Genomic DNA, 12,836 nt, shown 5'->3' with positions numbered 1-12,836 from the left:
CATGAGCCACTGTGACTATTTAAAAGCCCAATTTTTGTGCAAATTGCTTTTTATGTAAAAGTTCCTTCGTTAACGGCTTTTCCAAATCTAGTATTTTACTGCATAAAAAGCCTTGAAGATAGTTCTTAATTCTCTTATTTAAGTCTCAGCCTCAGATTGATACTTGAAGTTAAAAAAAATTAAGTGGCCAGATAGCTCTTTGACAGTCTCTTTCACTGCCAGGCAAACACATCTCTTGCACATATGCCTGTGTACTTGCTTCTCAGCCTAAGATGAACTCCTCCACACATCTCAACCAAGTCAAGGATGATGGCTTAACTTCTAGCCCTTTACTTCACACCATCTTTCCTAGTGCATTCAAGGCTGTTTTGAATCTTCTTCCTGTGGGTTCCAACTGCCCCTGAATATCCCTTTATCACAGCCATATTATATCTGTCTCTCCCACTACATTCTCAAGGGACTCCTTGAGAATTATTCCACCTCTGAGGTTCTGTTTTGGCTTAGGGCTGGCCTACAATTAGCACAGAGTATACACAATAAGAAGAGGGTAGGAGTAGAACATGCGAGTGTTGTGCTCACTAATGCTTACTTTGGCAACTCGGCACTGCTGCAGTTTGACATCTGTTTCATCCCACTCTTCTTCTAGCTCAAACCAGCCAATAGGATCATCTTCTCCAAGGTCTTCAGATGAACAGTAAACCCTGTGTACAGAATGACAATCAAAACAATTTCCTGTTCCTAAGCTTCTCCAGAATCCAGCAAGTAAAGCCACATTTATATAGGAGTTACCTCATATACAAAGCATGTCAATTAAAAGTGGGACCAGGAATAGCACCCACTACCCACTGGGAACACATGAGGTAGTAGTGATAGAGGTCCTCCCAATTCGTAGCAATCTCATCTATAAAATGAAAGTTAAGAAGAAATTTGCTCTCTATACAGTGGCTTATCTATCTGAAGAACCAGACTTAATGAGACTCTCATGAGAGAGGCAAAATGACCACTATATCTCAAAAGAGCTATGGAAAGGGAGGCCCAGTTTCTTTGACTCATTTTTCACACATCTGTCTGACTAATGTGTGACCAGTGTGGGGTCTGGGCACTCACAAACAGCTGAACGCAGAAGTCTGGGGGTTTTCAGACCCTGGAATTCCAATAAAGGAAATCACTGTTCATAGGCCTTCATGTTATTTTTAGTTCTTAAGAAGTCCTTCTAAGCCAGGCACTGGTGGCTTACACCTATAATCCTTGGAGGCTGTGATTTGAGGACTGCAATTCAAAGCCAGTCCAAGCAGGAAAGTTCATGAGATTCCTATCTCCAATTAACCACCAAAAAGCTGGAAAGAGAGCTGTAGCTCAAGTGGTAGGTTAGTAACTTTGAGCAAAACCAGCTCCAAGACAGTGCCCAGATGTTATGTTCATTGAGTTCAAGCTCTAGGACCAGCACCTCCCCCCCCCAAAAAAAAGTCCTTCTAGAAAAGTTTTCTACAATGGTGGGCCACTTTTTTGTCAGTCATGGGGCTTAAACTCTGGGCCTGAACACTGTCCTTCAGCTCTTCAGCTCAAGGTTAGCACTCTACCACTTGAGCCACTGGGCCACTTCTGGTTTTCTGAGTGGTTTATTGGAGATAAGAGTCTCATGGACTTTCCTGACTGGGCTGGCTTGGAACTGTGATCCTCAGATCTCAGCTTCTTGAGTAGCTAGTAATACAGACCTGAGCCACCGATGCAAAGTAGGTAGGTAGGGGCTGGGAAGGTGGCTCAGTGGTAGAATGCTTGCCTTGCATGCATGAGGCCATGAGTTCGATTCCTTACCACCACATAAGCAGAAAAAGCCAGAAGTGGTGCTGTGACTCAAGTGGTAGAGTGCTAGCCTTTTGCTGAAGAGATCAGGGATAGTGCACAGGCCCAGAGTTCAGGCCCCACAACTGACAGAAATTTAAAAAAAGCAGATTTATGTATCATATTGAACTAATGATTTATATAATGACATATATAAAAATGTAAGCCATCAGGCCAAGGAATGAATAAAGGCACTTTTTGTTACAGAATAGATTGCATGCACAATATTAGGGAAATGATAAAAAGTTGCTGCCATTTACTTAATATCAGTAAAATAACAGGAATAACGTAAAACACAGAGAATCTCCCTGGTGAGGCTGACATTTGTGTATAGTCTTAGATATTCTGAATGTGCATATCTGAGAACTGATGTGTGAAGCAAGGCTGGACAGAAAGTTCATAAGACTCTCATCTCCAGTTAACCAGCAATAATCCAGAAACGGAACTGTGGCTCAAGTAGTAGAATGTCAGCTTTGAGTGCAAAATGTCAAAGGAGAGTGCAAGTCCCTTAATGCAAATGCCAGAAATGGCATAAAGAATAAAAAGCAAAACATAAAACACATGGAAACACAAAAAGACAAAAGTTATGCAAATTTAAATGCTACATTGAGAGATGGATCACACCAAATACAAGAAATGACATTTAGACATTTTCACTCAGTTGAAAAATAAACCAGGATAAGGTGGAATATATACACAATGGAATTTTACTTATCTATTAGAAAGGATGATATTGCATCATTTTAAGGAAATGGTAGGACCTGGTGAAAACTAGATTAAGCCAAGAGAAACTAAGAATGTGTGTTTTCTTTCACCTGAGGAAGACAGCATTAATCTATAAATATACAATAGACAATTGGGTAAACTTGGTGTACATAATTTTAAGAAGTGAAATATGATAGACTCATATTAGAAATTAAATGATATAATTTATTAGAAAAACTAACTTATAGTCCAATAAAATAAACACCAGGAATCGAGTAATCATATGTGGAAGTGAAATCAAGAGCAGAAAGGCAAACTAATGAAAACATAAAAGGTGTAGAAATAGGGGCTGGGAAGGTGGTTCAGTGGTGGAATACTTGCCTTGCATGCATGAAGCCCTGGGTTCGATTCCTTAGCACCACATAAGCAGAAAAAAAAAGAAAGTGGTGCTGTGGCTCAAGAGGTAGAGCAGGTGCTTTGAGCTGAAGAGCTGAGGGACAGCACCTAGGCCCAGAATTCAGGCCCATAAATAACAAAAATGTGAAGAAATAGGTATGAAATCAAATTTCCAATTAAAATTAATGATTTTAAATATGCATTTAATTTTACATGTATTTATTGTTTATAACTCTAATCTTTTGGTACCTCTTGCCTTTTGTGCTTTTAGGTTATCTTAAAATCTCTTTGTTGTGTGGACAATGCATGGACCATGATAGTCCTACCTATGCCTCTTGTGTTGCTGAGATTAATGGCATGAGTCACCATGCTTCACTGATTTGTGCAGATTGGGACTTGTAAACTTTTGTCCAGATTATGTCCAAAGTGTGATACTCTTGATCTCTGATTTCTGATAGTGATCATAGATGTGAGCTGGTACATAAGGCCATTCATAATCCTTTATCCCACTTGGAAGACATGAAGTTTAATTTTCCAAATGACATACAAGATGACAAACAGAAAAATAATCCCTTAATTCGGGTAAAGATGAGTTACTAATGTGAAACAAAAATACTTTCTAAAATATCTGACTAGTGTAATTATATTTTCAATCTTACCCTATATTTTAACATAAAAACTATTTTAATATTTATGCCAGTGATTAAACTCAAATTGCAGGCATGCAACTGTGGTTTGCACCTGTAATCCGAGTTACTTGGGGTGCAGAGACGCCAGGATCATGGTTCAAAGCCAGCATGGGCAGGAAAGTCTGTGTGACTCTTATCTCCAAAATTAATCACAGAAAAATACCTGAAGTGTCACTGTGGATCAAGTGTCAAGCCAAAACAGCCTAGAGACATTGACTAGACCCAGAGTTCAAGCCCCAAGACTGGCAAAAAGAGACTATTATTGCTTTAATCATTCATTTGGATCACCTATAGAGAGGGCAGGCTATTGAAGGTCACATCATTAACTGAAGAAGTAGAATTTGAGAGGATCACAATTCAGAATCAGTCTGGGAAGGGAGGTAATAAGATTTCCATATCTCCCTAAAGCCAGGCAGGTTGGAATGCATTCGTGATCCCAGCTACTTGGCTGACCAAGGTAAGAATGAGCTTAGCCTAGTCTCTGTTTTGCCATCAACAAAACTGATAATGTATGTGAAAGACCCCAGACTCACTGGGATACTTTCTTCAACGGGAGGGCACCCCAAGAACCAAGACTCCAAGCCAGCAGCTGCAATAAGCAAGAGGAGTTTATTTGGCGTTTGCGCAAACGGGCTCTCTGTCCAGGGCAGACAGGAAGCCCAGTCCAGCGGTTACAGGCACTTTTAAAGACAAAGACCACAGGATTAGCATATAACACCAGGTGTCCCTGGGATTGGCCCGTTTAAAAGGTTACTATGTACTTTAGCAATTATTTTTTTACTACCCAGGGAAGTTTATAACACTCTTTGCACTAAGACAATTAGTGCAGACAGAGGTAGTCACTCTGGGAGATAAAGGTTAGGAGATTTACAGTGTTACAGGTTTGTGATTGATTAACAATTTGGCCTAGTCTGCAGAGCCCACCAGATGGCCCTTATCTTGAGCCCCCTAAACTGGGAATTTCTGCACAGGAATGTGGAGGAACATACTCTTTGTTCCTTATCTTGGGTCCCATTTGGCCACCTGGGGAATTTACTTGTTAGTTCTTTATTTACGACTACAGAGCTTGTCCCAGGGCTGACATCTAGGCTCCCAAACTTTTTTATTTATTTCCAGGGAGGGGAAGGGTCAGTGCTAGCACAAGCAAGTTTACAGAAGCAAAACTAGCAGTTAGCAATTGTAAAATGTAACTCTAATTTTTAATCTTTCAGTATGAGCAAAGTCAGTAAATGAAAAAGATTGTTGATGTGTCCTTATTTGTAGAATGCCTGTCTAACAAACAAAATATCTAAATTAAAATTAAAAGAGAAAGAAAGAGAGAGAGAGAGAAGAGAGAGAGAGAGAGAGAGAAAGAAAGAAAGAAAGAAAGAAAGAAAGAAAGAAAGAAAGAAAGAAAGAAAGGAAGGAAGGAAGGAAGGAAGGAAGGAAGGAAGGAAGGAAGGAAGGAAGGAAAGAAGGAAGGAAGGAAGGAAAAGAAAGAAAGGAAGAAGGAAGGAAGGAAGGAAGTAATGGAGATAAGGAAGGAGGGAAGGAGGATAGGAACAAAGGAAAGAAGGAAGGAGGGAAGAAAGGAAGGAAGAAGGGAGAAAGAGAAAGAGAGTGGTAAAAAGAAATATAAAAAACATATAGTCAGCATGTGATAGATGTTAATAGTGACACTATACCATGTTAGATATAATTGTCATCATTGATTTCTAGGAGCAGCCTAGATAAAACAAGAGCAGATTTCAGCCAAGGATACATACATGTGTTCACCACCAACGAACTGTTATTGATGCCTCCTCCTGGACCAGAAGACATCTAAATAAATAAAAATAAAGCCTAAATAAACCAATAACATACATATACAGAACTTTGATAAAACACAGGTCTGGCTTAAAGTGTTGGACCAACAGGATTGCATATCTAGGAGGTATGGTAAAGTGTGTGGGAGACAGTCATTCTGATGATCTTGCAATGATGAAACTGCCTAACGACACAGCTCCTGGGCATATCACTGCTGAAACAAATATTCAGTCAGAGATTAACAAAAGTAAGATTTACAATGAAACAGACATTTTGACCAAAGGTATTTTTACCTGATTCATTGTATTTCTTACAATCTCCAGTTATATATCACACATACAAAGTTCCTGATTCCCTTCTGCTTCATTATTGTCTTTCCTTGTTTTGGTTTTGTTTTCAGAAATACACAGGTCATATCGTATATTTTTGTCTTCTAGCCTTCAGAAAGTCTATAGTTAAATATCCTTAAGTTCCTTTTGTTAGAAAATGAAAGGCACATTGGGTGGTTCTTCACCTGTTATTATATAACTATATAATTATATAATTATACTTTTTTATTTCTAACATTTTACCTGTATAATCCCAATTCATTTTTTTCCCAAAGGGAACCTTAGTGGAAGGAAGAATCTGAAAGTTCATTCTGGTATTTAGAGAAGTTCTGTTATTAAAACTCCAGTACATAGTATGGAAAGGAACTCTGAAATTATTCATTAGACAGATGAGTTGAAAGTCAGATTTTGTACACTAATACTCTTTCCTCAACCAAAATAACTAATATTCTTAAAGTTAATGGGCACAAATGTGCATAAATTTTCTAGAAATAAAATGATCACTTATGAAACATTACTAATACTTGCAAAGAAAGCTTTACAATAAAAGGTAATTCCTTCACACAATATGGATCTGTCTGGTACCATAACCCCAAACTAGACTAAGGCATCTAATAGCTATCACACTTGGATGTTCCCTTTTTGTAAAACTGTTTTATCGTGTTGAGTAATATGAATTGTATACCAACTTAAAATCACATTTGGAATAAAACAGTTACTAGATAAGACCTTCGTGTTTGAGGTGGTGTGGGGTTTCCAGTCAACCTCTCGAGTTTTCCAGGAAGGAGCTTGCTTTGCCACAGCCTCTGTGGTGGAGCAGGGCAGGGTTTTGAGAATGGAGGCCAGTCTGGGTAGGGCTTTGAGACATTTGGGAGGGGGTAGGAAGTATTGGATTTGTAGGGGCGGGGTTTCCAGTGGAACAGGACAAGGCTTTAGGAAGGAGGCTCAGAGATAGCCCCATGTTCAGTAGAAAATGGCAGGGTTACCGGGGAAGATGTTGTTTGCAGGCCTGACTAAGAGAAGAATGGGGCTGCAAGCGAGGAGATATAATGACCTGTGAGCGAGAAAATACACATAAGCACAGTTAAAGATGTCAAAGGTGTTTTACTAATGTGTCTGCAACCCTGTCCTAGGTTACTAGAATTAGGAGCAACTGCAACCTCCAGGGGGCAAGTTGTTTTCCTTTTTCCTCCTCCTTGCAAGCCTTGCCTCTCCACTCTCCATTGGCCTCTTTGCAAGCCTCTCTGCCTCTCCACCTCTTCACAAGCCTCTGTGCTCTCTGTAGTCCTCTCCACATTTCACAGGACTTTCAGCTCTCTGCAGGCCTCCCTGCTCCTCACAGTCCTCTCAGCTCTGTGCAGTCCTCTCAGCTGGCTAGGGCTTCCCCAGGTCTCCCTGCCTGCCCAGACTTCTCCAGCCTTCTCTGACAGCCTGGGATTTCCCAGACCTCTCCTTGATCCAGCTTCCTCGGGCCATCCCAGATTCTCCTCAAGCCTGAGGAGAGCCGGGCACTCCTCTGCTCCAGGAGCCATGTCTCTTGTCATGTGTCTCTTGCGGCATCTCCTTCTTTCCATCCCTTCCCCAGAAACCCCTCTTGCTATATCTGGTGGCCTGTCCCCCAAGCCACCCTTTGACCCCTCTTCCCCAAGTGGCCTGGCATGCATGAAGATGGAATCAGCATGGGGCAGGACTTCCCGGCCCCTCAAGCTCTCACAGAGTTTACTTAGAGGAGGGGTTACTGGTGGAGCGCTGTGGGCCTCCATGGGTGAGGTAGAATTGGATTTCCCGTGAAGCAGGGTGGGAAATTTGAGGGAAGAGGCTGGTGGAAGGCAGGCTTTCTGGTGGAGGAAGGCTGGGCTGATGGGGAGAGGTTTATTGAGGGGTGTGGCTTTGAGAGGGAAGGGCAGTGTTATGAAGGAGTGGGCTAGTAAAGGACAGCATTTCTGGTGGAAAACCCCATACTTTCTGGCATGTGGTAAGATGGAAGGATTTCTGGCAGAGCAGGAGGGGGCAGCAATGGACGAATGAGCCTTGTCATGACAGGGCTTTGAGGATCCAAAGGACTAGTTAGGGTGGGGTTTTCGGTGAAGCCAGCCAACACTTGGAGAGATGGAGTAAGATTGATTGGGGACTTCAGTGTTAGGAGGCAGGATATCTAAGGAGCAAGCCTACTGTGGGCAGGGTTTCCAGTAGGGCAAGGCAAACCTTCAAAGAAGAGAATAGGGATGGACAGGTGCTTCCAGTCGAGCCTGGTAAGCATTCCAGAAGGAGGCCAACTGGTGGAATGGTTTCCAGTGGAACAATGTGGCCTTCCAGAATGAGCAAGGATGGTGGGATTTTCTGGTGGAGAAGGGCAGGGCTTGGAGCCATGAGGCTAGTTGGAGGTGGGGCTTTCAGAAGGTGGTAAGGCTACAAGGGTTTAGGATAATTATATGCAGGGTATCCTGTGGAGTAGAGTGTGGATTCCACAGAGAACCCCAACTAGGGGTTGGATGAGGAGCTCAGCTGAGGGTTGGATTATTGGGGGAGAAAGGCAGGACTTACAGAGAATAGATGGGGAGGTAGGGAAGTACCTGGTGAAGTGCTTTCCAAGGATGAGGTGGGCTGTGCCAGTAGCTTCCAGTGAAACAAGGCAGGGCTTCAAGGGCAAATATAGGGTGGCGGATGGATTGTGATGTAGCAGGACAGGGCTTCATGGGAGGAGTGTAGTTCAGGGAAGGGCTTTGAAAGGGTTGTCTGGGCTGTAGGAGTAGATTAGTTATGGGGTGGGGGGAGGGCAAAGGGGAGAAATGTTCCCTGGAGCCTCTAAGGAGCTTGAGGGAGAAGGCTGGTTGAGAGTAGGGTGAAAGGGAAGGGTGGGGTTGGAGGGACTAGGTTAGTTAGGGGCAGGGCATCCAGAGATAAGGGTGGGGTCTGGGTGGAACAAGTTGGGTATTGAGGGAGGCGATATGTTTCTTTGGGGCAGAGAAGAGAGTAGATGGAGTGGAAGAGGGATTTCCAAGTAGCAGAGCAGGGACTTGAGGAAGGAGGCTGGTTGCAAACAGGGCTTTGAAAGTTTATAGCAGGGCTACTAGGGTGTAGGTTAATTGGGGGTGGGATTTCAGGTGCAGCAGGACAGGGTTTCGAAAGAGGGGCTGAAAATGTGGTATATATACACAATGGAATATTATGCCTCCATCAGAAAGAATGACATTTCCCCATTTGTTAGGAAATGGAAAGGCTTGGAAAAAATTATATTAAGTGAAGTAAGCCAGGCCCAAAGAAGCATAGGTCCCATGGTTTCCCTTATTTGCAATATATAGTATAGGTATGAGTCAAGCGGAAAAGGTCAGATAATGTGATGTTAGGAAAATGAACCCTTAAATATGTATTTTAATGTTTTCGTTTCTTTCATGCATGTGTTTCTAACGCATTTATAAGATTATTTCTTTGTTGCTTTGTATGTCCCTCCCCCACAGTGTAACCCCCGCTTTCACTATATTTGATGTCAGTATAACATGTGGAGGAGATGGGGGCAAACAAGTCGTTTAAGGATTCAGGTGGACCTGTTGCAACAATGAGAAGTACAAAATGTCATGTCAAAACCAGCTTTACAATGTCGGTGTGTGGGGGAGGGGGGTACAATTGGGTGGGGGGAGGGGGAGGCTGGGAAGGGAGGTGAAGGGTAAACAAAGGAGGAGGCTGCAATGCTTGGTAAGAAATGTATGCATTATCCTGCCCATGTAATTGTAGCCCCTCTGTACAGTATGTTCTCAAATAAAATAAAATAATATTTAAAAAAAAAAAAAAAAGAAAGAGGGGCTGACTGGAAGTGGGTCAAGTTGAACTTGTGAGAGGGGATAGGATAGAGGCAGGACTTCGAGTGGGAAGGGAGGGGCTATAAAAAAAAAGCAACTACTAATAAAAATAATGCAAGAATACCATTTTCAGCCAGTGTAGAATTAATTATATTTCTGTATATATGAGAGAGATATTGGATAAACTAACCAAATAATAATTTCTTCCTATTGAAATTTTTCTTTATTCTAATTGACTGAGAATAAAACAACAGGCCACGTCAGGCTCATAGGCACACATGGACTGACACATGAAGCACTGGATTTGATTACCCAGCAACTCCTTTAAGGAACACAAAAATTTTAAACTCTCTCCGTTGGTCATAATGGACACTCTGTTGACTGAAAATTGTGAATAAATAGAAAATTTTCTTGAACTTTTTGGAAATATTAATCTAAACTAAGCAATAGTAATGCTTTAACTTTATACTTCTATATTGGAACCTATACTAAAACAAAATAAATAGGAAAATATATTAAATTATACACAGAATGTTCATTCTTGCAGCATCAATTTTAATCTAAAATAACTTTAAACCAGAAAATTGTTTGCCATATACTGAGATTGCAGTATGGTTTCCTTTTCAGTGATCAAAATGATGATTTAAGCAATATGCCTTTATCATTGGATGCATTGATGGTTAAAAGATAGCCAAGAATGTGAAGTACCCTAAAACAATATCCTGAAGAAACTCACAGGGTACTGTGAATTGATGTTTGAATAAAATTAATTACTGCTTACAGTAGGAATTAATATTAAGTAGGCACAGAAATATTTTCTACAAGAAACGGCTACATTGAAAAATAAACAATGAAAAGGAAGGAGGCAGTCAGACCATGAAGTTAACATTACCTAATGAATAACATTTATTGAGGCTTGTTTGCAATCTGCTTGCCCTAAGTTCTTCCCTGAAGCCAAATAACAAGAAAAAAGCCATGGAAATACAGTAATCATTTTCAAGGCATTATTAGACTTTAGAGAGTGAATTCAATTAATATATTGCTAGAAAGTAAAGACAGATGTCCAAGATAAACAGCGAAGAAAATATTCCCAATCTATGGCTCTCTGCTGTGAGAGGGGTGCAGGCCAAGGCGTGAATGGACTGAAGTACAGGAGTGCATACTAGTAGTTCCCAAGTTGCAATGATGAATGTAACACGGGAGAATATCAACATAACTGTCACATGACTTTATCACTGGAGAGTACAGAGAAGTACAGTGAAAATCCCAGGAGAATTATAAAGTACAATCTTACATATTTGTCAGAACAGTAAATTCAAATGTTTTCAGAAAAGTGTCTGGCATTGTGTTCTAAAACACATGAAAAGACTACAGGAAACTACCGGGCACTCACATGATGCCAAGAAATGATTAACTTATAATTTACAAGACATTGAATAATCATAAAAGTCTTGTTTCAGTAGTGCAAAATTAAGCCTTAGTACACTCTGTTCTGAAACAACACACTATAAAATCAAATCAAGAAGAATCAAATTATATATGTGACTCAACTGTTTCCAACAATAGAATTCAAAAATTCAAATTACATACTGTATCTGTAAACTGATAAAAATCATACAGGATGTCAAACATAATTAATCTTTCAACACTGCACATTTTATGTGAATAGTCCTGATGATAAATGATTTATTTTCCTTACAGATTTTGGATGAACACAACAACAGCAATACAAAACCAAAAATCACTTGGCAATAGATCTGGATGCCAGTGGCTCATCCCTATTCCTAAAAGGCCAGGAGGTTGAGATTGGAGGATCATGGCTCACAGCTTGCTGGGGTAGCCAAATCCATGAGACATTGATGTTCCATTGATCAGTCAAAGGCCTAGTGGAACATTGGCTCACGTGGTAAAGCATCAGGCATGAGTGTGAACACCAAGGGTTCAAGGGCTCAAAGTCAAATCTCATTACTACACCCCACACACACAGTCACAACCTACACACAAACACACACACACAAAGGGGAAGATACAGGAACAGGGAGAGAAAAGGAATCTTAAGAGTTTAAAAAGTGAAGCCTATCCTAGAAAAAAAAAATCCTTTCCAAAAATATACAACTGTAAGAGTACTTGTAAGGGATTCTAGAGCTGAGCTGTGAGATCTGGAAAGAGATAAAAGATTAGAAAGCCATCTTAAACAAGACTCAAAAGGCTGAGACATGTACCCTGGAAAGGTCAAATCGTCAAGGCAAGATAGAGCTATAAGTTACTACCTTAAGTGTGTTTAAAATACAGCTGTTAGGATACTAAAATAGTAAGATCTTGGAGATGAGATGAGATATTTTATGGCTAAACTATGTATTCCTCCCTTCTGCTCCCTAACAGTAAGAGAGTTAATTGTCACTATGTATACAAAGTATACCTCATGTTAGTGGTTGTAACCACAAGATAGATTGATGACCTAGTTTGTGCAAATACCTTTAGCCACACCCCTATATTAAACTGGATAAAAAGTTTGTTAAGCAGGACCACCAAAAACTGGTGGTGAGCCTTTGGGTCCCCTGGTGTCCCACTTTCCTATTCCTCTCTGTGATTTCTCAGTTCTTTGGCAAGGTACCCCATCATCTGTGATGTTCCAGAGTTGTGGTTATGGACCGACCTGATATTCTGAACTCCTCAATACAAACTGTGGAAACACACTTTATCCAAGAAGATACACAAACATATATGAGCACCTGGCAAGATACCAATCATCAGCAGTAATCCTGTGAGTCATTAGTGAAGAAGTAGAGTTCCATTATGGTGGTCATAATGGCTAAGTGTAAAAAGTATGTAATAAAACCTTTGGAAGGTTCTTTTGCTCTTTTTGCTATATAGTCCCGGTGGCTTGGAACTTTCCAGCCTTGTCTCAGCTACAGAAGTGATGGGATTTTGAATATGTGCTGCCATGCCTGGCATTTAGAAAGTTCACAATAAAGTATTACCAAAGTGCATGAAAACAGTTTTGTAAGTGATGTGTATTTACATCCTCAATTGTAAAAATTAAACAAATATATGCCAAAACATCGCATTATTAACATTATTATATATGCAGTTCATCAGGCATCACTAACACCTCAACAGATCAAATGCAAAGTAAAATTTCTACTTCTTTCTAGGACAAGCAGAAAAGGTCAAAAGCTATGTACATATGACCATATAAGATGATGTTAAATAAATGCTTAAATAGGGATACAGGTAGACCCATTGTAACAATGAGATGTAGACACTACATTGAAAATGAACTTTAAAACTGG

At 40.5% G+C, this 12,836-nt stretch overlaps 1 long non-coding RNA gene across 1 annotated transcript in view; it reads left to right on the top strand.

Moving 5' to 3' along the window:
* LOC138809153 (uncharacterized) overlaps nt 1–11,262 on the top strand; it is a 111,734-nt gene extending 100,472 nt beyond the window's left edge. The window contains exon 3 of the long non-coding RNA XR_011366735.1: nt 11,245–11,262. This is a non-coding gene — a long non-coding RNA (uncharacterized lncRNA). The remainder of the gene's footprint in view (nt 1–11,244) is intronic.
* Nucleotides 11,263–12,836: the final 1,574 nt, after the last annotated feature.

Source organism: Dipodomys merriami, unplaced genomic scaffold (assembly GCF_024711535.1).
Source record: "Dipodomys merriami isolate MVZ:Mamm:240054 unplaced genomic scaffold, mDipMer1.0.p SCAF_488, whole genome shotgun sequence".
Taxonomy (NCBI): domain Eukaryota; kingdom Metazoa; phylum Chordata; class Mammalia; order Rodentia; family Heteromyidae; genus Dipodomys; species Dipodomys merriami.
The sequence above is the reverse complement of the archived record's forward strand: the minus strand, read 5'-3'. Positions and strand labels throughout refer to the sequence as shown.